This window comes from Sturnira hondurensis, unplaced genomic scaffold (assembly GCF_014824575.4).
Source record: "Sturnira hondurensis isolate 20B ecotype Veracruz unplaced genomic scaffold, ASM1482457v3 Scaffold0003801, whole genome shotgun sequence".
Classification (NCBI taxonomy): Eukaryota; Metazoa; Chordata; class Mammalia; order Chiroptera; family Phyllostomidae; genus Sturnira; species Sturnira hondurensis.
Window position 1 is genome coordinate 4,330,531 of NW_028076432.1, and position 25,389 is coordinate 4,355,919.

General features: G+C 40.5%; 1 protein-coding gene across 15 annotated transcripts in view; it reads right to left on the bottom strand.

Moving 5' to 3' along the window:
- DLG2 (discs large MAGUK scaffold protein 2) overlaps window positions 1-25,389 on the bottom strand; it is a 1,965,529-nt gene that overhangs the window by 212,450 nt on the left and 1,727,690 nt on the right. The gene's annotated exons all lie outside the window — the stretch shown is intronic.

Consider the following 25,389-nt stretch of genomic DNA (forward strand, 5'->3'; position numbering starts at 1 on the left):
AACACTCCCTGTGCAAACCTCATGCTCTCTCTTTCTCCCTCCAGCTTGGTGCCAATGAATTCTTTCACCTTGGGAGCCGTAAGTTGAAGATGGAGGAACCAGAGCATAAAGAGAGCCCCGAAATCTCTGCCCAAAGGAGGGTTAAAGATAAGTATTGGACATCAGGAGAAAGAAAATAAACTTCTATTGCTTTTAAGCCACTATGGTTTAAAAATCCCATATTGAGATTTCATTATAACAAGAGCTAGTATTATGATAACAAATACATTACTGTTATCGTTTTAACTCTTTCAAATTGTCTGAAAGAAACTGATGGGATCAGCTGACCACGGGGGGGTCTAGGGTCCTGAGGGCATAGAAGACAGGCTGTTTGACAAATACAGCCGTACTTCTAACACTGTCACATAGTCATTGGACAGTCTGGATAGGGTGCATGGCTTCTAATCTGCTTTCCCAGCCTGGGGAAGCTGAATCCTTGATCTGCCCTCCAGTCCCTTCAGAAATGGCAGAGTGAACAGCAGGCCACATGCCATCAGGCTGTGAGCAGCCGCAGGGTGGGGAGACAAGTCAGGCAGCCCTGTGCCCACAGCCCTGCATGTCTCTCCTGCTCTCCTTCACGGAGGACACATACTCTGTTGCCTTCTCCTTTGATAAACGGGAAAACAATACAAATCAGAGACGTGACCCAATAGGATTGTGTGTCGTCCTCACTCAGTGCTTTCTAAAGCAGAACCCGTCCTTCTCTAAATGTGGGAGGCAAAGAGAGCTATTAGCTCTCCTGGTGAATAATGCCAAAATATTTGATTGTTTTTATCTCTCATTCAGAAGAATCACTGTCAGAAATAAAAGTTCTGAGTCATGCTTTAGAAAAGGTAAATGGAGGATACACAATCACAACAAAAAGTGGCAGAGTGGAGAGGGACAATCCCAGGGGCAGGGTCTCAGGTCCGTGATCCCCTTCCCTCTGTCAGACGTGGCCAATGACTCCTCTGCTGTCTTTCTCACAGGGGACACTGTGAGGACAAGTGGTTGAATAAAGTTCAAGTGCATTCAGATCTTATACAAAATAGCTAATGATTTGCAAGTATTTGCTGTTAAGTCCTTTTATATAGCTTGTTTAATCTTCTCAACAAGTTTAACAAGCTTATTCCATAAGTATTATTATTATCAGCCCCACTTATGAGATAAGGAAAGTGAGCCTGAGAGAGATTGACACAGCAGCATCCCCATGGTCCCCCCAGCTGGAAAGCTGCAGGGCTGGGACTCTGACCAGCCCCTGATAGACACCAAAAGCCCACAGCTCTAACCGCCACACTCTTTCTGACTCTGAAGAAATGAAACGTATACCAAGGTGAATGGCTCTGTTACTGGAGAATCCAGGACACACAAGGCCAAGCTGCCTATCCTTGCTCATTGCGTAGGCAGAATGTCCTCCACGGCTGCCTGCATTCAGGCGTATGAAATGCCCGAGAGAATAATGAAACAGACAGGAAAAGGGAAGAACACATTCTGGGCCCCGGAGACTAGCCTGCCTAAGCATGATTCATAAAATCATTCACAGGCTCAGATCTCATAGATTTCTGATATCAGATCATTGCAGGTAGAAACGGGAACTTCCAGATAGAAAGCACGTCTTCCCGATGAAAATAACTTCCCTCTCCCAGCACAAACTCATAAAGCAAGAAACAAGAATCGGGATTTCTTTCTGCTCTCCTTGGTCCTATAGTTTCTCTCCTTTCCACTTAGTGTGCTCTATTTTAAACCAGATGGAGCAAGAGCATTTTGAATCTTGTGTCGAAGCCCAGGGAACTCACATCATAAATAAATAAACAAATGAACAATTTAGTAATTGGTAAATCAGGCGGGAATGAGTTTCACAACTGAGCTGGAAAAAATAGCTAAAAATCTACTCCCGGATGAAAGATCTGAAGATGACCCAAGTGCTATTCACTTAACAGGTAACTACACTGACTTCTTGCAGTAAATCAGGGGCTAAAGAGAGAGACAGTGTGTGGGCTGTTACAAAGTCTCCACAGAAATGGTCAGTGAGCCTCTAGCCTCTCTGTGCTACCAATATTGGTATCTTATTCCCCATCGGCTATGAAATATTTGTTTACCACCTATAAAGCAAGACCTTTTTAAGTGCCACTTTTCTTTGAATATATTCTCCTTCCTTTAAGTCTTGCATAATTTAACCATCATCCCAGGTGAGGCTTAATTGAAAGAAAACCATAAGTTGAGTTCATTTAGGGTGGAGGGTTATGGAAGTTATATTTATTCCAGAAAGTCAGCAGCTGTGTAATGGTGTGTCTATTATATGCCTGACCTACTGCCAGGTTCTGGGAAGGCAAATATGAATAAGACCCAGCCCCTGTCCTTAGGGAGTTCACAGCCTCCTTGGAGAGAAATGAATTCAAACACTAAGTGAAAGAAGCGTTACAGGTATTAAGGGAGAAGGAAGTGCATGAGGTGTTTAGTGATCAGCTCTATTGAGGGAGGAAGTATGTTTGGTAAGGGCAGCAGACAGAGATTTAGATTCAGTAAAAAAGACCCCTGTATGTCTACCTAGAAGATCCTAGAAGCTTCTGTCTACCAAGGAGACAGGTTAAGATGATGTTCTGGGCAGAGAGAGTAGGAAGAATGGGGGTAGCTGTGCTAACTGGCATGAAACAAATGAAAGTTGGGGTCCTGGCTGGGAAATAGGCTCTGAGGGAGAGAAATGAGAGTTTCGGCCTGGGGCTCAGGGGCCAATCCTTCTCTGCCTTGTGGGCCACGTGAAGGAGAGTGGACTCTATACCCCAAGTGGTGGGAATATCTAAAGGACTTTAAAAAACATGATCCAATTTGCACTTTAGAAGATCACCATAGCAACCATGTGGAGGCCGAGTTGGAGGTGTTAAGGCTGGCAGCAAAGCAAACAGTCAGGAGCAACAGGGAGGGAGGGAGGGATAGGCCTGATCTCAGGAGGCCTCAGTCGGGGTGGAAAGAAAGGGAAAGAGGGCAGAAAGAGTTAAGAAAATAGAAGTCTGGGCTGGAGGTCATAAGACCTGGTTCTAGTTTCAGCTTTGGTAAAGTCCCTTTATGTGACTTTAGATGAGCCCTCCCCTGTTTCCCAACTTGTCACGTGAGAGCGGCACTATGAGAAGACTTGTCCACTCACGAGCAAATCAGTCAGGAAAGACACTCATCCCTGATTCATACTTTTTGGGGTTTTGCCCTGAAAAAGCAAATGGTAGTACAAAGGACTCAACCAAGGGAAAGATGAGACTTGGAGACCATAAGTCTTCATTTGCTGATAATGTATTTATTAAAAAAATGCATTAGCTGATCATCTACTAGGAAAAGACTGTGCATTACAATGCACTATAGAAAATATGGGAATGGAAAAGATTAATACGCGGTCTCTGCTCTCTGGGAGGGAAATGAAACAGCCTGTGATTAATTAATTCAATAAATACTGAGTGAATGCTTTATGTGCAGAGTATTATGTCTACCACAGTAAGGAAACAGAGGACTAAGACACAGTCCCTGATATGAAGGAGCTCACAGTCACAAATGGAAGAAGTATCATCATTGCTATTATAGTTGCAAAGCATCATAGGAGCCCAGAGATAAAAGAATTTGTATCAAGTCCATAGTTATTCTTCGTCACAGAACACAGAGGTATGAATGCCCTTTTCTGTGACTCAAGACTGCCAATAGTTCCCTTCATGAGAGCGAAGGAAGCAAAAAGTCACTCACTTTGAACAAAAAAGACCTTCCCATAGATGAAGTCATATGTTGGGTGTTCCATATAAAAGCAACCAGACATGCTCTTTGCCTTCAACTCACTAGTTCATAACACTTTGTATTGTGGGAGGAGGCAGCAGAAAAGGTTGGGTTCTATTTTTCTATCAAGCAATCCAAAGTGCCTTTAGCCATGCTTAATATATAGTAGGTACTCAATAAATGGTCAACTAAAGTGAACGTGATCAAATTTGTTACTTAAGAAAGAAAATGAAGTTGACTCAAAAGTAATATCACATACTTGATATTTAATTATCCAAAGAATTCACTTAGGAAAAATTACTCTTATGTACGAAGTCATTAGTAATTAATCAAACCACAGGCCACTAGCTTATTGTGGTATTAATTCAAACAAGGTTTCCAAGCAGCAGATCTGCATTCCTCATCTTGGGAAGCAGATGGTATCTGATTTACTTTAGGATTTGATTGAATACACTTGGTTCTTTAAGGCAGCATGACTTCAATTTTTGGAGCTCTCCTTTAAAGAAATTAACTCCTAACAACTTAAGTGGTTTTTAAATATATAATTTGGAAAAACCATACTTGGGAATGGTCTTGCTTAGAAAAAGAATGGAATGTTTTGAGTGTATAGAAGGGGAATTCCATTAGTAGTCTGAGAAAAGTTTCTGACTTGACAAATAAAATAACATATGTAAATAGCTTTGAAAAAAATTTAAAGGTGCTTGCAGTGTAAGTGGAGTTAAAAAACTGTCACATGTACCACATTCTTATATCTTCTCCTGAAGAGAGGCCCAGAGCATTGGGATCCAACTGGTAGGAATTATGATGCTGAATTTAAAATCTTTTGACCACTAAGAAACGATTCTAAGGACTTGTTATAGGTTTGGCCCATGGACTCTGAGGATGTGTGGAGGTGGTCACCAGGTGGCCTAGCACGGGGGAGAGGAAGCTATAGTAAAACAGTGATTTCACAAAGGGGCTTTCGGTCACTGGCTCGCTTGGGTTGACATCTGGCCTCTGCCATTTATTAAGCTGTTATGACTTTGGACAAGTCACTTAACCTCACTCAAGCCTCAACCTCTGCAAATGAAAATAATAATAATGCCTATCTTATAAGATAGTCATGGGAAATACAAGAGATAATAGACGTAAAATGCTTATTATAGTGCCTGGCATGTAACGAGTATGGTAACTATTAATATTATAATTAGGACTAATGAAAGGAAAATATTCTTTTTGAAACTGGCTAAAAAAACTTGTTTCAAAGATTTCTGAGACTGAAAAAATATGGATGATGGATTTGCAGAAATGAGTGGGTGTTTCATTTTAATATAATTGTAATGTACTGAAGAACATAGCAGAATTGGTGCCAATCACAAACTCTTTTTCATAGTAAGATTATTTTGTGAGTGAACTTGGGCTGTATGTATAGTGTCTTATTAGCGATGTATTTTAATGTGCCATTTGGTAGCATGGGGCTCCTCTGCTGTACTTCAATGATAAAATACAAACAGCACTAGCCTGCAAGGACCTTGATTTGAATCTCACCCCATCACTTCATGACTACATGTGCTCTGGCAAAACAAAAACCTTGCTGACCCTCAGTTTCCACAACTGTAAAATAGGGATAACAATTGTACTTGTAGATCCCATGATTTTGAAAGATTGCATGGGATCTTCATCCTCCTCCTCCTCCTCATCATCATCTTTACTGAGCTTTTGCTCGGTTCTGGCAGCCTTTATTAAATTATCTCACCCTTACCACAACCTAAGTCGCCTGTCAGAAATGTGGTTACAAAGTCAGGGTCTGCAGCCAAAAGTTTAGAACCAGACAGCTGGGATCGGTTGGGTTGACAGGTTGATAAATGGTGGCCAAAAATATCAGTAGCTCTTGGTGCTTAAACAAGAACTGGGGCTGGTGGACAGTGGTCACCAGACAGAAGTCTAGTAGGGCAGGGAAAAATTCTGAATATACACCAACATCAGAAACTTTGTGACCTGCAGTCAAACATCAAGTTCCTAAGGCTGATCACAAATAACTGCTCCTCAGATGTCTAGAACAAACATCCAAAGGTTCTCAATAAAGGCAGACATGAGCAAAGAGATAGGATCCCAAATGTATCAAATGGGTTGAAAAAGATGGACAGGAGAAAACAAAGCACATTAAAACGCTCTGTTTGAAGCAGTACCCACAAGACTCTGAGCAGTGCCTTAAGGAAGAAGTATGCAAGGAAGCAGAAAGGGGGGCTGCTGAACTGGCAGTGGGGGGCAGGGTGCCCCTTGTTTGATGATCTTCAGATTTCTATGATCCTGGGCTCAGAGGCAGGTGGCATGGGGAAATTTTTCCTTCTCTTGAGTTTAAGAAAGTTATTTAAACTTCTCTGCCCTGGTTTCATCTTTAACATTGGAATAATAAGTGATGGCATGATTTACATTGGGTGACTACGTACTTGCAAAAATAAGAATGGAGAAGCTCTCCATGTATGGGCATAGAAAGATCTCCAAGACACATCAGTAAGTGAAAAAAGAATAGTGCAGAACAGAGTGCACAGGATGTTCTTTTTGGTGTGGAAGGAAGGGGTAAAAAGAAAAAAAATATGTATATACATATTTAATTTGATATATTTGCAAAGGAAACTCCAGAGAGAGATGAACAAAAAACTAAAAATAATGGTTATATATGTATAGTGAATGGGGACAGGAGAGGAAAAGGCTGTTCAATAAACACTTAATAAAAATAAAATATTTAAATGACTTTAAATAGTAACATAAAGCTAGCAATCAGTGTACACCTCCTAGGTTGTTTTGAAGATTAAATGGAATAATCTATTTGAAAAGGTAAGCAAGGGACCTGACACATAGCAAACATAAAAAACACATTTTCAGGGATTATCATCTCGTTTTGAGAGAGTGGGAAGGAGCTCTTCCTTGGCCTCTACTTTCTACTCAAGATCCAAAGAGAGGTGGAGAGAAGTTGCAGAGGCTTTCATGGAGGCTTAACCGGCCATGACGTCCTGGTTTGCTCCTTAGTCATCCAACCCTGTTCCTAGGGATTCAGGGCAAAAGCCCATCCAGGAATAAAGATGGAGGCTTTACCAAGGGACTTGTACACAGTGAACTAGACGATATGAAAAGGCAGAGAGACCTGCAACTCCTGCACAGATCAGGTCTGTCTGTGAATTAGAAATGATTTAAAAACAAGCATGCCTCAGAACAAAACCTGAGAAGAGATGAACAGATGCCAAGGAAATGTCACTTTCTTTCACTGTGTTGCTAAAAAAAGCTTCAACGTCCCTAAAGCATACATCTCAGTGGATTAATTGAAAATGCCACAATGGAATAAAAATATTTTTTTAAAAATCTAGCTCTGAATAGAATCCTTTATACAGTCACAAAATTTAATAATCTACACTGTTTGCTCCATCTGCACTGAAAAAGATTTAATAATCAGATACAAAAGGTAGAAAATTACAACAAATCATGAAGATTCAGATATTGTAACCCAAATAATTGTTCCAGTACTGCTTGTTTTACTTAGGGTTATGCTAAGTAGCTGCAAAATAGATTATAATTCTTAGTCCCTTTAGGATTAAAACACAGTATTTGGAACACAGAAAAGTACCATTTTAGGTACTTGGTGGGATATTAGCACACAATAGGATGTCTTGATTTTGTTAGATGCCTCCTCTAAGTAGGTTCTACAAAAGGAGCAAGCAGGTGGGGATCGGGGAGATGGTGACAAGATCCTGTGTGGAGTTGCCATATCATTGGCTATGGTGGTTAAGAATCCCAGCTCAGAAAGGAGACAGATTTGAGCACAACCCCTAAGTCTATCAATCATTAGTTAAATAATTTTAGGCAAGTTACTTAACTTTGCTGAATTCCAATGATCCCATCAGTAAAATAGAGATAAATAAAATGCTCCCTTATTGGGCTGTTATGGGGATCAAAAGAGATCATGTATTTAAGGTGCTTAGCACAGTGCTGGGAATATAGTAGATAATTCAGTAACTGTTAGCTCTTATCATCATCATCTATCTTTTCATTACTTCACCCATATACTAAACCATCATTAATTAGGAACCATTTCAGGCCAAGCTTTGGGTTAGGCAAAGGAAATCCAAGAATAAGACAGAGGGAGTTCTTAGCCCAGCAAAGGGAGAGGAACAAAGAAGGCAATATGGCTCTGGGTATACCATGGCAAATCAGGCAGGCATATTGGGGCAGGAAGGCGGAGTGTTACAAAGATAAGAAAGGGACTTCCTGGAGGAGCTGATGCTTGACATAGGCCTCAAAACATATACATACAAGGCCTTTGGGACAAAAGCCACAGGAAGGGCACAGACACTGGTAGAGAGGGGCAAGAAGAATGGGACAAACAGGTCCTAGGGAATGAACAGCCAGCTGGAGAGGGAAGGCTAGAGAGGGCCAGGAGGTTCAACACACAGGGCTGAGTATGCATAAAAGTTTGTGTAATTTGGTGTGTTTGACAACTCACCTTCTTTAATTAGAAGTTGAGAAATAGCATTTCTGAGGAATGTCTGACAGGGGAATGTCTCGAGAGTGCTCCATATTATTATGGCAGAAAGATAATTTCATACTACCTTAGCCATCCTTACAAGATACCCACTGAAAGAGCATGTTGCCTGATCTCGCCAGGAACATAACCTTTGCCAACTCAGAACTGACTTGGGGTAAGGACTTCATAAGCAAATCCTGCCCACCCCCACCCCCTACTTTTTGTTTGCTTGTAAATGAATCTTCTTTTAAATAGTTCACTGCAGTACAAAAGAATTACGTGTCGGTATTGGTTAAAGGAAATAGAGTAAAATGGAAAGGATTGAGACACAGGCTTTCAAGAGTCTTCTGTTTAGCAATGTTGTGAACTTTTTAGGAATTTTAAAAAATCTTTGTGAATTGCAACTTCTTTATCTATAAAGAGGTAAATTCTACCTATCTCATGAGGTAGAATAACTAATGCCAAGCATCTATACCAAGAGCCTGATGTAGCTCCACAAATGGTGGCTGTTGTTACTACCTGTAAGTGTAAAGTAGCTGACTTGGACAGCAGCGTCAGTAGACCGAAATCTGAGCCTGCTAGGGCAGAAGGATGCCAGGTGTGGGTAGCAGTGGAAGAAGCCAGGTCAGCTTGCGTTTCTAAATTGTGCCATGCTCTGGCTGGGCTGGAACAGTAAAAGCTGTAATTCCTGTGTGTGGAACTGAGGTTGGAGACACTAATCTCTCTTTCTACGCACACTGAAAGCTTCCCTTAGCTAGGCTGAACTTCATGGATCAATAAACGTTAATCAAAGTGTTTCCTTTCAGAAGTTCCCAAGTTACCTTATGTCTCTAGGGCTGGAGCAGAGAGAAGCGATAACAGATGAGGTTTGCTAAATACAAGCAATTTTACCTGTAGTCCATACAGATGTACTCAGGAGAGGATGTGGTAGAAGGAAAGCAAATGCACTCCACTGCTAAGGAATTGCAGGTCTTCCCAAATACACTACAAATTATAATATGCACTGATCCAGCCTCCAGTGGGGAACATACACTATCCTCTGTAACATCTGTGCTGCGCAAGCATTTGATAGAACTGAACTCTCATATAACCCTAGGAAAACCAGAGGCTCTTGCCTTTTAACCTGGCATCTTGAACTGGTAAAAGCTCATTACCTCCAGAGCCCACAAATGTTTTATCATGAAGGTCCCTTATGATGGACTGTACAGGGAATCACTCTTCACACATCATGGATATCCCATAATCTAGATCCTAGTGACCCAATGATGAAAAACATAGTGACCGACAAAGAAGATGGTACTTTATTAACCTAGTATTGTAATATTTAATGCCAACCATTAATACATGAAAATTTCAGCAAAATAAATTTCATACTCCAAATAAACTGTATTTTCCACGCTATCATGAAAAGCATTGGTTTTTAGAGGGGAGATATGAAAGCTACCACATCATCCAACATAAATGACCCAAACAAACTAACCTAACACTCATCATGACAATCTTATTTATAGTAGTGAAAAAAATTAGAGACAACCTAGAGGCTTAATAATGGCAAATTGGTTAAACCAACAGTATCACATCTGCACAATAGAATCCCATCTCTCTTTAAAATTAACTTTTACCAAAAAAAGGTAATGACATGAAGTGTCTATAAAATGTTACTAAATGAAAAATGAGGTTATCAAGTACTATATGTGGTAGGTATGATTTCAATTTTATAAATTGTAGAAAAAGGTTGTAAAGACCTGCAAGAAAATCAATAGGCATTATTTTCTTGTTATTTCTTGTTTTCTTACTCATTTTTGTAACTAGAAAAATCACAATAAAATATTCTTTTAAAATATTTAATTTTCTAAGAAAAACTTTTATGGACAGTGGCTATATGGAAAAAGGCATCTGAAAACATGAAAAACTTTGTTGGCATTAAAACATGTATAACATGTTAACTAGCACTGCTAAACACCTACCATGTAACTGAAATGATCTAGGGTAGGAATATTTACATGTAATATAACCTACCCTATACATTTTATGCACAGAAATAGGACTGAAATAAAATAAGCCAAAATGTCAAACAGCAATTACTTCTGGGTAGCAGAAATTATGGATCATTTCTTCCATCCTGCCTTTTTTTCTCTTTTTAAACACTCTTCAGTATCTTCCAAAGATTCAGGAATAAACATATAATGCCATTATGATCAGAAAAGTTATTTTTAAAAATATAGCTAAGCAGAAAAAAATAAATCTTACCTTTTTTTAATTAAAGAAGTACTGAATCTTACCTTTAAGTCACTCAAACATTAAGTTCTTCAGACTACACTTCTGACCCTCTGATTCCCAATCTACTTTACTCTCTATACTGCTGCTATTCTAAAAATAATATGTTAGAAATTAAATAAATAAAAATTCCTACACCAACTATATAAGGTAGAAACAATCACTGTTGTATTACTTCCATTATTATTCTTTTAAAGAACATCATTAAAAGACTTACAGATCCCCTGGCATTTAATTTTCTTTATGGAAAAAAACACGTATGTTTTTCAAAAGCATATGGAGAAAAATTAGATCTAATGTTTACAAGGCAAAGGAAGGTTGATTTGCAGTAGTTATGTAAATTCAAGTTTTCTTGACTTAGAAATTTATTCAACAATTTTAATTAAGTTCTTATCCAATGTCAGATATTATTCTAGGTGCCAAGGACATAGGGATGCAGGCAAATCAGATTGGAAATAGCACATTCCTTTTGCAGGACATGTTAAATCAGTGGCTGGTGGCCACTTGGCAGAGTTATGACAGAGGAGACCCACACCCGCGAGGTGGCTGAATGACCCACCTCTTAGTCTGAAAGCCTCTCGTTTCCACTCCCCCAATCTCATTCCTCCCTATGCTCATTTCCACAATCCCCTGGAAATCAGAGCCTCATTCAAAGACTTGCATGTAATAGTTCCTTTTGAGCAGTGTTCCCAGGGAAGAAGAATAAGAACCAAGGAGGTAGAGTTTGGAAGGAGGAAAGGCCAAGCGAGGATGGACTGTCAAGCTATTCACTATGGTGGACAACTAGACTCAAATCTCTCCAGGACCTTCTGAGGAACATCCATAACGCAGTTCAGAACTCTCTCTCTCTCCAAAGGATGAGGAGGGGAGCCTCTCTCTGCCAGTTCCTTCATGCCTCCAGACCTTCCACTGTCAAGAGTTGCCACATGGGAAGTCACTCCCTTGCACTTCTAGTTCTGTGCATGCCAGGATGGTGAGTGGAGTCCTGGGCAGAAAGCAGAGATAGGTGTGGTAGTTGAGGCAAAGTGGTGCCTGGTCACACCTGCCTGAAGCTGGTTGCTGTAGCAACACCTTATTAGTTTAGCAGAATGTGAGGCTGAGAAAACGGATAGCGCCACTTGCAAGGTTCCTCTAAGCTATCTCATGAGGGCATGAGATAACAAAAACTGACACTTGTGAATGGGTACAGAAACTTTGCATTCATTTCCTTACTTAATCATCAAAGTCAACTCAAAGAACTGGGTAATACATTCATCTCTTTTTAAAATACAAGAAAACATGTGTTAAGGAGCTAAGCAGTCCATCTGAGGTCATCAGTAAATAGTGGACTGAGGATGAGGCTGAAGGACTCGCTGCAGAGCCTAAGCCCAATACTGTCTCTCCTAGTGCCATGAGAATCCAAAGGTCTCCAAAGAAGGAAATCAGAAAGTTGTTGCTAGGTGGAGCTCCTGTTTCTGCATTTGTCTCTGACCAGAGCATGAGTTTCTTGAGGGCAGAGATTGTGCCTTACTCATGTTTTATCACCAATACCTGGCACTATTTGAGTGTCTGTTCCCCCAAGTCAACTTGTTCTTTTTTAAAAAAATTTTTCTTTTTTAATGGTTCCAGGATTGGGATTCTTTTTCTTCTTTCTTTTCTTTTATTGTTGTTGTATAAAGTCTTGTTCTTGAAAGCAGAAATTGTATATCATTCAGCTTTATATCCCAGCACGTGGCACATTTGCTTACCCTAACAAAATGGAATTTTCTGGAAGGCAGAACATATAGTGGTTAAAAATGCAGACTTTCTCCCTGGCTGGTGTGGCTCAGTGGATTGAATGCTGGACTGCCAAACAATGGGTCTCTGGTTCAATTCCCAGTCAGGGCACATGCCTGGGTTGCAGGCCAGGTCCCCAGTAGGGGCCGCATGAGAGGCAACCACACATTGATGTTTCTCTCTCTTCCCCTTTCTCTAAATATAAATAAATAAATAAAATCTTTTTAAAAAGTGTAGACTTTCTGTCAGTTGGGCCTGGGTTCCAGCCTCACCTTTGATCTATTGATAGTCTTACTAGCTATACTGTCTTGAGAAAACTATGTAATAATCTTTTTAGACCAAGATTTTTTCCTCTACAAGATATGTGATACTAATTGTATTTCCATCATAGGGTTTATTTTGAAGATTACATGAGATGTACCTAAAAGCATTCATCATCAGAGCATGACGCTTGGCAAATGTGGAATATTAGCTATTATTATCACTATTAGAAAATGTATGCTGTTAGTGTTTACCCTATAGTCAGTTTCTAAACTAGACCCAATGACTTGGAATGTCCACTGTAGCGCATATGGGAAAAGCTCTAGAACACAAAGTATGTGGTATCTGGACAGTATCTGGCACACAGCTGGTATTCAATAAATATTTGGTAACTGTCAAATAAAGCAGTGAGCCACATTGTGCTTTTGCAAGATTCATCATCCCACACACTGAAAATGAGTAAATGCATTAAAGGTTGCTAACTAACTTCTGGCTGGAAGAAAATAGAGTCCCAAATTCTGACTACAAAGAAGAATAAGACCTATACAACCTATTGAAGGTGATGCCATAAAATAAGACTAGAAATTTGGGACTTACTCTCAAGAGTGGGCCTTATCTCAATATGATCACAATTTAAAAAATTATTTGAACATATATAATCCCCCAGAATTGATATCCCTTGTATACTATTGAAAATTGGTCGAAAATTGCTTGCTTTGTAATATTTCCTGTCTCATTTTATTACATAACTATATAGTTTCTTAAACCAGTTGGTTAATTAGTAATATTTAATATTTAATATTACTAATTACAATTTGAGTTTAGATTCTGAGGACTTACGGCTCTATTCCCAAGCCATTATTTGGTAGGATGTGGACTCCAGTTTTTGTGGGAGAGATTGGATGGCTGAAGGACAATTTCCAAGGCATTGTGGGAGCAGTGGGCACCCTCTTTGGGCCCCGACAGAAAGATCTGATTTGCATTCCACCTCTTTTATATAGTAGTTGAGTGACCTTGGACAAATTATTTCCTGTTTTTCATAGTTTCTAATATGAAGTTGCTGGTGCCCATTTCCCTGATACCATCTGATGACTTACCTACTGGGAAGACAGGCAGAGTGCCTGGGGTATGGCATGCACTCAACCACTGTTGGCTTCCTTCTTCTCTTAAAGGTAAGAGATGAGTGTGAGTCTAGCATAGCTGCTGATAATATTCATTCTCTTTGGCCTCCCTTTCAATCTAGGTCATGCATGCTTCATCAAGAGTCTTCCTAAGGGGGAAAAAAGCTCTCAAATCAGAAGTGTGTATGAACAAATTTTGCAAAATATTTTTTTCAAGAAGATTGTTCATTAAGCAACAAACCACATTGTGAAGTTCAGCTCAACCTTAGTGTGCTTTGTGGTCAGCTGATCTGGCAGACTTTTAAACCACACTGGCTGGAAGATGAATACAGTGTTTCACTGGGCATCATTACAATCACCACCTTGGTGTTGGTAATATTCTTTAGACTGCCCATGATGCTTGGTGGTTGAACTATAAGTCAGGAGTTTAATTTAGATTTCTGAACATCTGCAGGGCTTTTTTTTCCCAACAGAGAACTTGAGGTTACATAACTGTCTTGGCTTCTGCTTCGGAAGGTGAACCTTGGCTCTGTAAATTAACTGTCAATGCAGATCCGCAGGAGCAGAGCTTGTTGTACCTGGAAGTGATTTGCCCCAAATCACTTGGAAAGTAACAACAAGACGGCTCTTGGCCTCTCTAAATACTTGACAGAAGAAGCAGGAGAAAGGTTCCAAGCATAACTGGGTAGTCACTGAAAGGAGAGGTACAGTCTAAGATCCTAGCTAGGCTTTCTTTTTCCAACCTCTTTCTGACTTTCTCCTGTGGCCTTCCAGACTGCACGGGACTGGTCTGTTCCTCCCTAGCAATCACTCTTGTGGGCAGGCATTTTGCCAAAGGTTTTAGGGGAGGGTGTTAAACAAAGGGGGAAATGTAACATCATGAAAAGGGGGCCCCAGGTAGCAAATGAGAGAAGAATAATGAGGTGAATGCACTGTCCTGAACAGTTCTGTTTAACACATACAAAATTAGGTTTAAATTAACACCTAACCCTAGCTCACAGGGTTAGGTGTTAATTTAAACCTAATCTATCTACTCAAGGGAAGATACAGAAGGCAGATAATTTCAGGATAAAATGTTAAGTGCTAAAATGGATGACTTTTAGGAACACAGAGGAGGGGTGTAGAAGAAGGGAATAATCAGGGACTAATTACCAATAACATACAGATCATATTCATGTACCTACTTGCAGATGTGGATGATGTAATCAAAGCTTGTAATTGGTACAAGGACATTCCTGCAGTTGGCACAATTCAGGGCTTAGTCTTGTACCTGAATTTTCTAACTTCAAATCCTATGTGTTTATTCAGTAGTGACAGGGAGCTGAGGGCATATGGAGTGGGTTCATTTCAATATACTCAAGAAATAAAACTAAAGTTCAAAGGGCTTGGAAGAGAGGGTGGGTATCATATTTTCATGGTGCAAAACAAAAAAGTTCTAGAGATCTGTTGCATGACAATATGAATATACTTATCATTGCTTATATGTATGCTTAAACATGGTTAAGATGGCAAATTTAATGTGATGTGTTTTTATTATAATCAGAAAACCTAAAATGTACACCTGGATGCATAGCTCAGCTGGTTGGAGTATCATTCTGTGAACTGAAAGGTTGCTGGTTGAATTCCTGATCAGAACACATGCCTAGTTTGCAGGTTCAAACCCTGGTTGGGGCACATGCAGGAGTGTAACCAGTCAATGTTTCTCTCTCTTTCTAAAATCAATCGATTAAACCCCTCTAAAATGTAGTGTTATATCAATAAAATGTCTTAGTAACATAAATGTACCAATAACTATCACTGATAAACATAACTAATAGATGTGGAGTACTAATTGCATGCCAGGGTCTGTGTTAAACATTTAACATGGACTATTTCATTTATTCTAACAGCCCCTTTTGACAAATGCAAAACCGAGGTCTTAGGTTAGGTAACATGCCAAAGGTTTCACATAGCTGGAGCCTGAGCAGGCCAGACTATAAAGCCATAGCCTCACAGTCACCTCCCATACGAACTCCCCTTATTGACCTGTACAATCAAAGTGTGCAATTCAAAGTTGGATGTACATTCTCTCTTGTCTTGTGCACATGAGAACTAGACAAGGAAGATGATGCCTCACCACTGGTCAAATGAAGTCGATGATAAACTGTTTAAAGGATGATCAAATGGGACAGTGTCTGCAGATGCTTTGACCACCATGGTTAGTGGAGGTTCTGTGCTGCTGAAAGTCAGTCAGATTACTAGCCTTTCAGTGTTTCTCCTCATTTAGAGGCCCCTGTGACAACACATGGTGCAAAATAGGTCTTCCTGGGGTACAAGATGATGCCCCTTTGTGCCTTGACATCGGGTGAGTCATTTCACTGTCATCATGCAGTACTCACCTTAGTGTAGATCAGGTTTACCCTGTGGGGGAGCTCTGCAGATTTGCTGGTAAACTTTCTATTTATTCTAAAGTCATTGCTCTTGACAGCCCCGGCTGACTAATACCTATGTGTGACCAGGATAAGTACCAAGTTAGCCCGCTTTGGCAGTCATGAAGGATGTTATAGGCAGAAAAACATAACTGGACACTGAGAAGAAGGTGACTACAAACACCTTGTCTAGACTCCAGACAGGGAGGGGGTGGGTGTTTTCATCACCCACCCCCTCTTTATATTTGGGTGTACCGGGAGCCTTGCTAATCCAAGTGTGTGGTCCATGGGCAAGCAGCAGCAGCAGAAGCTCACCTGGGAACTCGTTAGAAACAGAGAAGCTCAAGATCCATCCCAACGCTACTGAGTCAGAATCTGCACTGTGACAAGATCCGTAGGTGATTTTTATGTACATTAACATTTGAGAAGCCCTGACACAGAATGCATACATCCTTGCTTTTAAAAGCTTAGTTTACTAAATATGTTTAATTACAACTTAACATACCATGTGAAAAGGAAATTATAATTAAATATACTAGGCAAGATTATGATACTAGTTACACAATGCTTTCACACAGCTTTTCTACTTTGTTCCAACAAACGTTAAGATCTTAACTATTGTCTTACGGATAAAGAAATTCTCCAAAGAACGTACGAAGGTCACATGTCTATAATAGCATTTCAGCCTAGGAATTCTAGCTCTAGATCCCTAGGCTTTCCCTGTAAACCACACTACTTCACTAGAGGAATTCGGAAGGGGGCTTTCACTCGGAATGGTCAGCAAAAGTAGGACTTGAACTGAGACTTGAATGATGGGTGAGGTTTGCATAAGACGAATTTCCAAAGCAGAGAAACAACAGGCATATAAGCAGTTGGAGACTGGCATGTGAAAACATTTTTCAAGAGAAGGCTAAAGAGAGTATTTAAATGTAGGGTTCGTGTGTCCAAAAGAACAGCAGGGAGAAAATATGAAATGATGATGGAAACCAGATCATGAATGCTAAGCCAAATGGTTTGGTTACTTGGTCTCTCAGAACATAAGGAATGTATTTTCAGAAGACAAATCATTGTAGTTTTATTCATTAACCTTTTCTTGTAGACTTTAATACGCAATGGTAAATATGCTTTAAAAATCAGAGATGGATAAATTCCAAGAAACACTTTAGAAAGCTCTCCGCACAACTGCACTGTGGCAATTGTACCTTCTGTAATTCTGCACCTGCTTCCCTCACTGCTGGCTGTATCCCAGGGGACCTGACATCACTGTTTTCAGCAGGGGCACACGGTATTTGCCAGAGCACTTGAGAATGTGCAATGATGAAGAGCATTAGCTAGGAACACAAATGTCTTTTGAGTAGGGCATTGGGTGGATGATTCATCTCTATAGCGTACCAAAAGAGTGTGGAGTAAGGACAGTTGCTGGAGTGTACCTGCAATGTAGGTACAGTTAGGTCAATGATGTGCCAGTGTGAAGTGTTTATACCCACTGAGGGGCACATATACAGAGCATCTTGACTCTTAAGCAACTTAACAAAAGATAAATGGTGCAGTTTAAATTAAGAATAGAAAACACAAATGTAACAGCATAAACCCTAAAAAACAGTTTAATATTCTGTGAAGACTAAGGAAAAAGATGAGCAATAAAGAAAAGCAAACTTGAGAAGGACCAAAATGTGGGCAGATGCAGAGGAAATAGGGAGAAAAGAAGATAAAGGAGAAACAGAAAAAGAAGGCATGGTGGGAAGACAATTACTTGAAAATTATCGAGGTTTTTGATATCCATTATCTGCTTTAGTAGTGACCTAACTCCTGTGGTAGATATACTCATTTCACAGACAAAGAGGGCAATACTATCAGAGATTAAGTAATTTGCCCAAAATCACACTGAAAAGAATTAATTGATGTACTAACTGCTGATAACCACAGTTCTAAAGCCTCCTTGCCTCTGGTTCCAAATCTGAGGCTCCAAAACACCTGGAATCCATGTGTTTTGACAAAGAATCCTCAAATATGCCAGGAACCGATCATTGCATATAGACTAAATCAATGTCTTCTACATATATGGAGACTATTAAATGTTAAATGTACATAGGTTGCATTCTATTTAAATATATGTTAAGTTTAGTTCAATGTATCACTGTGTCCTAAGTATTATCACTACCAACAAAACCTAAAAATGCAATCACTCTCAGGTCCTTATAAAGGGAACCCTCATATTCAAAAAGCCTGGGGGTGATGTAAACCGTGCAGTATTCCCCATAGAAGAGGGGAGTGGGGCCCATGTTCGACATCTCAACCCCTTACATTGACAATCCTCATCTCTGTCTTCTTAATGATCGCCCTCCCTCCTATCCATTCTGCTCACAGCAAAGATAAATATTTTTTTTTCTAATGGCAAAATAGTTCCTGTGACTATCGTGCTTAAAACCACTAACTGACCCCACTTCCTCCAGCTAAAGATCTAACTCCAGCTGGGCATAAGGCATAAAGCTCCTGCCAGGATCTGGGTTGTCCTGAGCAATCCAGGCTCCACCAGATACTGGTGTGAGCTCCAGCCTCGTGAACAACTTTCCTTCCTAGGGCAGAGAGACTGAGAGCTCCTTCTACTTAGAGTTCTCCTTTCCACTCTTCTGGACTCATTTCTTAGAATTTCACATCCAAGCTTTGATACTTCCTCCAGGAAGCCTTCTGTGATTGTATCATCAAGCTGGTTAATTAAAGGCTTTTTTCTCAGCACCCTAAAAGATCCCCATAGCATTGATGCCATTGCATCACAATGGCTTCTAACTGCGAGGATGGAGACCATGACTGCTGTGTTTTCCGACACCTGGCACCACGCCTCTCACAGAGCAGGTGCTCAATAAAGCTATGCTGAATACATTTTAAAACCTCACAAAAAGAGTTCTATCTTCAAAGGTGGGAACAGAGTTTTTTGTTTGGTTGTGGGAGTGTTTTTTTGCCTTTGGTTTATTTTAATTCCATGCCAGAGAGAACTACACGTTAGTTAATCTGTAGTCAGAGCCTCAAGCTCAGAGACAGGCAAGTGAAGAGAACAGAGTCATTAAAACTGATTATAAGGCTTTGGCCAGTGTGGCTTAGGTGCTTGGAGCATCATATAGACTGAAAGGTTGTGGGTTTGATTACCAGTCCCGGCCTGGGTTGTGGGTTTGGTCCCCATCGCGGGTTTGAGTAAACGTCAGGGGCATGTGGGAGGCAACCTATAGATGATTATCTCTCTCTCTCTCTTGCTCAAATCAATAAGCATGTCCTTGGGTGAGGGTTAAAAAAAAACCAAAAATGTGTTACAAGGAGCCAACAGCCTTGGCAGAAAGTCCTGGTGTTCTTGACCAGTCTCTTACCCTCATATCCTGGCTTTCCCTACCTAGCTGGTAGAATTAATACCAGTTTAAATGTTCAGTTTTTACATCTACAAGGGCCCTGAAATAATTTTTATAGGAGCTAATAATAAAATCAATTAATAGTTCAATGGGCATTATTTTAGATATATTACATTTTTAACATGACATTTATTTAATAGCTATTCTTGGGAAAGCGCACTGTTGTAAGTCCTTTCCCCCTGTTCCTCAAAATACTTTCTAAAAAGAAGCTGATCGCTGACATGGGATTGTACTCGTTTTTTAGATAAAAACTAAAGACAAGTCAGGAATCATTTCCTCTTGAGCACATAAAAGAAGGTTTTGGAAAAGGGATTAATTTTTTTCTAACCCCACTCCTTCCCTTTTGCCCCATTATACACATTTCTCTTACATACATGCTGTATTGTGTGTGTGTTTTTAAATAAATCTTTCTTTTTCTACTAGACTTTAAGTTCCTTGCAGACAAGGACTAGGTCTTACTTTCTGTCTCAACTTGGGATCTGGAATTGTGTACACATGAAAAAGCGTGTGCTGCCTGTCTGCCCAACCCTTGTAAGTGTTCTGTTACCCAGGTTCTGAGGCTTCCTGTCACCTCTGCCTTGTGATTTATTGAAGAGAAATCTCAGCTTCAAAAGAAACAATTATTTTCTAGTACCTTCCCCCTCTCCCCTCTTAATCTACAGGTTTTACACTCCATTTAAATGTCTTCAGTGAAATGGAGTTCCAATCTTTTCAAAAAAGTGCAGGGTACCTCTCAATATTAACAAGTCAGTCCTATATTTTATCCCTTTGAAACCACAGAGGACACGATTTGCCGAGCCAGCTCTCAACATCAAATACCAGTACAACTTGAAGAAAAACAATCCCCTGCGATTTTAAGTTTAAATCTTAACTCATCTAACCTAGATAAGTTAAATTTTTGCTTTTCACAATAGAGGACTCACATATATTTCTCAAATAATTCCTAGATATTAATACCAATGCAAACCTCCCTGGAAATGAATGGTTACTGCCCCATCTTAAAGGAGGAGTAGCTGAGGGTTTTGCAGGAGCTTAGTCACAAGGTCTAGTCGGGAATGAGTAAGAGGGGAAAGCAAAAATAAAAACAAAGTAACTGTTCAATTAGCCCACAGGGAAGAACTCATACCATAAGCTAATTGATTATAGCTATCATAACAGCTAATTACAATGTCTGTAAACACACAACAAAACCCCTCCACCCCCCTCCCTCCCTGCTTCTTTCTNCCCCCCCCCCCCCCCCCCCCCCCAAAAGACAAAAAAATACACAGCCCTATTTGAGGCTCTTTCATTGGTTTGTTGGTGAAATACCCTCCCGGTTGGCGATGTCATGCAATTCAGCCCTTCTCTGGCAACAAATCGAACCCAGTGATGTGGCAGCGGTGCTGGGACGTCTGGTCTGCTGAGCACACAAGTTAGGCAGTCCTACTCGGAATGCCCAGGGATCCAGGTGCTTCGTCACACTGCTGTGAGTAAAGACTTTGGGGACACACTTTTCTGTGCCCAGATGACTTATAAATGATGACTCTATTAGGGCTGCTGATCCACTGTCAAAGGGACCACATGCACCCCGGTGTTTCTTTAAGACTGAAGATGATTTTCCCTCATACTGACTCCCCCAGTCCCTCTGGTGGCTTCCGAAGGCTGGTGGCCCATCCTGCTCAAGGGATTACAAAGACAAATGCAGCACTTCCCCTTGCCCTTGGGAGGACAGATAGGTCATAAACAACAAATTCCAATGCAATAAACTGAATTCTTTGATTGGGCTGTACCAGCACAGAGGAAGGGGCAATTCATTCTGCTGCTGGGCAATTGTGGGTAGAGAGGTCTCAGGGCGGTTCTCAGAATGGGGTTGTGAAGGCCATTGAGAGTTTGTCAGACATATGAGAAGCACTTAGCAGAAGATCTAACAAAGATTAAATTTTCAAATAAAGAAATATTCTGTTACACATGAAATATTCTGTTACATATGAAAGTAGTAGTATTGCTATTGATTGGAGGAAGGGCTGTTCCAGCAGGGAAACCATTTCTCATGCTGGAAACAAGGAAGAGTTCTTTGTGGCTAGAAAATGAGGGAGTAACAACGGAATCCTCATTTTAGCAAGATGACTTTGTTGGTGGAGTGGAGTGGACTGAAAGGTTAATAGAGGGAAGTGAAATCGAGGCCAATTACACAGCTATTACAAAAAGTTCAGTTAAGATGTGTGGGGCATTCTCCGAAGGGACAATACGGAGAAGATGTTGCCCAAGGTAAGAAGAATCAGCAGCAAGAAGGTTATAACACACACTATAAGGTCAGCTTCTGCCTTCCAGGCTGGGCCAGTCACCAGGCAAGTGAAGGTCACATTCCTGTCCGGACAATTGCAGCCAGGGCTAGTTTGGTTCTTAGACTCTGGCACCCATGCTCACCAAAGCAGCAGTTCTCAGCTCTGCCTGCCCCTTGCCTGGGAAACATTTTTCTTATAATGCCGGTGCCTCCCCTCAACTCCAGACCAGCTGATTCAGAACACTTGGAAGAATCTATACTCTTTAAGTGTCCCCCACAGGCAGAACTGTGAGCCATGGCCCAGTCAGCTGTTGTGCATAGCAGTGACTATTACTCAGTGCTTGTCTCAAAAATCTCCAACTGTGTGCATATAGTTGTGGAGACACATGGTAACCAGATGGAGATGCCCTGGGGGCCAGCTGATCATTCCAAAGGAGGCAATACTGTTAGCAGAGGAGCAAGCAGGGCCCTGTCATTATGTGACTTGAGTGTCATGTTATTGAAAGCTTTGCAAATGCCTTTGAACATACACAAATGAAGTGTTTTAAAAGAATTTAGGGGGCTGACTGTATAAAGGCAGAAGATAATGCGGATTCTGAATCCCCAAATGACAATCAATAAGAAGGCAGGAGAAAACACAGACCCCTGTGAATGGGCTGGGTAACTCCTGTCAAGTTCCATGTGTATATTACACTCTGACTCTGGAACCAAACTTCTGCACACGGTGGACAAGATGATCTTAGTGAAAATAATGACATGCATCTAAATTATATCTTGGTAAAATTGTTTCAGTTTCCCAAACTCTTATTCCACAAAAGGTATACTCTAAGTGCATTGTATTCCTCATCTTGTTCAAGACTCTCAGTAGTCATTGGAGATGATTATTACAGGCCACAGAAATGAGTGTCTGAGAGCCCATGTAACCTGGGAAAGCTCACCGAGCTAGGAAGTGACAGAGCCAATCCTGAACCCTCGTCAGGCAGTGCTGGTGGCTACTGCTCTGTTACTGCTTACACGCCAGCAGGACTTGTAGCCCATTTTGGACTATAAACTCCTTGAGACAAAAGGCGAAGGAAGGTCCAGACTATCTTTGAGTCCCTCTCCCAGAACACCTTCATTTTTTTTTATTTTAATGAATTTTAGGACAGAGAAAGAAAAGGGCCAGGGAAGTTCTGGCAACATAAGACCTCTCTCTATTCTGTCCACAGGGTCTGATTCCTCTCCTTTAGCATTTAATGTATAAATCTGTTGGTCAAGTTAGTTCCTTTTAGAAGTGAAGCTGGGCACTCAGGAAGGATTTTGATAAGAAAAGAAGTAGCTGGGCCTTCAGCACATGAAACATGAGGCTCAGAGTTCAATGATTGGTTCAAAGCCAGTTTTTAGCAGACATGCCTTTACCTGCTATTTTGACATGCACAGGAAGGAAGGGAAGGTGGATAGTTGTGGGAAAGAACACTGAGACTGCAAAACTGAGATCCGTGTGAATGCATGTGTCCATTCATTCATTCAACAGACATATTATTGAGCAACTAACTATAGGCAGATTTTTATTTCATGCTTGGCTCCAATATGCATGAATTTTTGTTACTATGGGTTAATGAACTAACTTAAGTTCCCTAATAACAGGATTTGAATTTAAGTTACAACAATATACTAGCTGTGAGTGAGTGAATATAGTATAAACTTGCTACTAACTCTTTGGTCCACAAATCACTGGGTAATAACAGATGCACATTATGATTAGGGACTTGGCACTTCTCACATCTGTTGGTAATGGGTCACTGCACACTTCTCAAAGGTTCACACACACACACACACACACAGCAAAGCATTGCTTCCTTGCCTCCCTGTGACATTTACAAAAATGAGTAATCCAAAGAGGGAATTTGCCCACAAAGATGAAAGTGCAGCATGGAAACAAAAAGAGAAAATGGACAAAATGAAATTCAAATGGAACACTGGAATTAAAGAACACGTAGCTGATCTCGGGCATGATGACTGTGCCTTCCTTTGAGAAGTGCCCTGTAGGTGGCATGGGGAAATCAGAAAGGGGAAATTTGTGGATATAAATGAGTTAAGTGGTTGAGATGAAAAAGATGAAAATGTTCCAGAAAAACTGATACTGGGGAAAAACTTCACATTAAAGGAACTCTTGGAGATAGTTCATAATACTGAAAGTGCAAAGAATAAAAGGGAGAAAGCCGACTCAAACTTAGGAAGGAGCAGGACAACTCACCAAGGCATAGTAAAGACACTTGCTCAGCATCGTAAGCTGTATGACCGACAAAAGAAAAAAGGCAAGCACTATTCAAACCACTCTTCTTTAAAAAAGAAATAAAACACTTCAATTCTTAATGCCTCTAACATTTCAAGTAGCACTATAATCAACAAATATTTATTTTACTATTTTTCATTTTCCTATACATTTATAGCCAACCAAAAGAGTTTTTAATATCTTGGCAAAAATTTTGAAAGGGTATGGACAACAGCAGTGTTTCCCATTGATTATTAGGATGTCAGGGTTTTATTTTGTGTTTTTTCTTCTTTTTTTGGTCTCATACTACCATGCAAACAGCAAGGACTGCCTGTATTATGTGCAGAGCATCAGTAAGAGTCCCTGCCCTCTTGGTGGTCTTACATCAAACAAATTAATTCTAAAAACCTGTGACTATTTGTTCTGTGATTAATGGGGGCGCTAGCCTAGCTCAGAGAACCCACAGAGATTTAAAGAAACTGTGGGAAGTAAATTTGGTAGGGGGGCACAAAGAGAATAAAGTAGCAAAGGAAGTCCAGACTGTGATTGGGGGGAGGCGTCCCTGTCTGAGGAGAATACAAATCTCCCCAGCCCAGCAGGTCTACTTCCTCAGAGTGAGGAGTGACTCTGGGCTGGTTTTTAAACTGGCTGCCAACAGCTCCGTTGTAATGCCAAATGCATATTAATTGCCTTCACAAGACAGAGATGCAGGTGAAGGTTCCTTCTCAAAAATAATCCAGAAATTAAAAATGCTAACATGTGCCACTCTCAGACAACTGGTATGAATAAAGTTTCTTAAAACCAGCACCAAGTGTTTGGATGCAAATCTCTATGCCCCTGACGCCACAGACTTGCAAAGCAGCATCTGGGGCTGTGAAAATATACGTCTTACGGAAATCAAGTCATGAGACTATATGAAATGACACATCTGGCTTTATGTACTACGGGCTATGACTGTTAAGTCCAAAGTGTATATTATGTTGGGTAGTTTTTCCATCATAATATATGTTTGGAATTTTAATTTATGGCCTTTTCCAAGGAGGATGTAGAGCTCTGTGATATGCATATAAATGTACCCAGAAACACAGCTGTTAAGAGGTGGAAGACTCCTTAGAAGGTATCTTGTCCAATCTCTGCATTTAAAAATACCAAATGAGGTGAAGTTAGTCTAGGGAGGCCAACTGCCTAGCTCCACAGTCATATTTCAGCCTCATAATAACAACAGCCAACATTTACTGAGTATTTACTGTGTGCTAGGTACCTTGCTGAGGGCTTTACATATGACATCTTTTAAATTCTCAAAGATCCATGAAATAGTTACCCCTCCTATTACCATGGTGGAAACAGGCTTATGTCCTTCAGGTAATCTAAGCTAACCACGAGGGA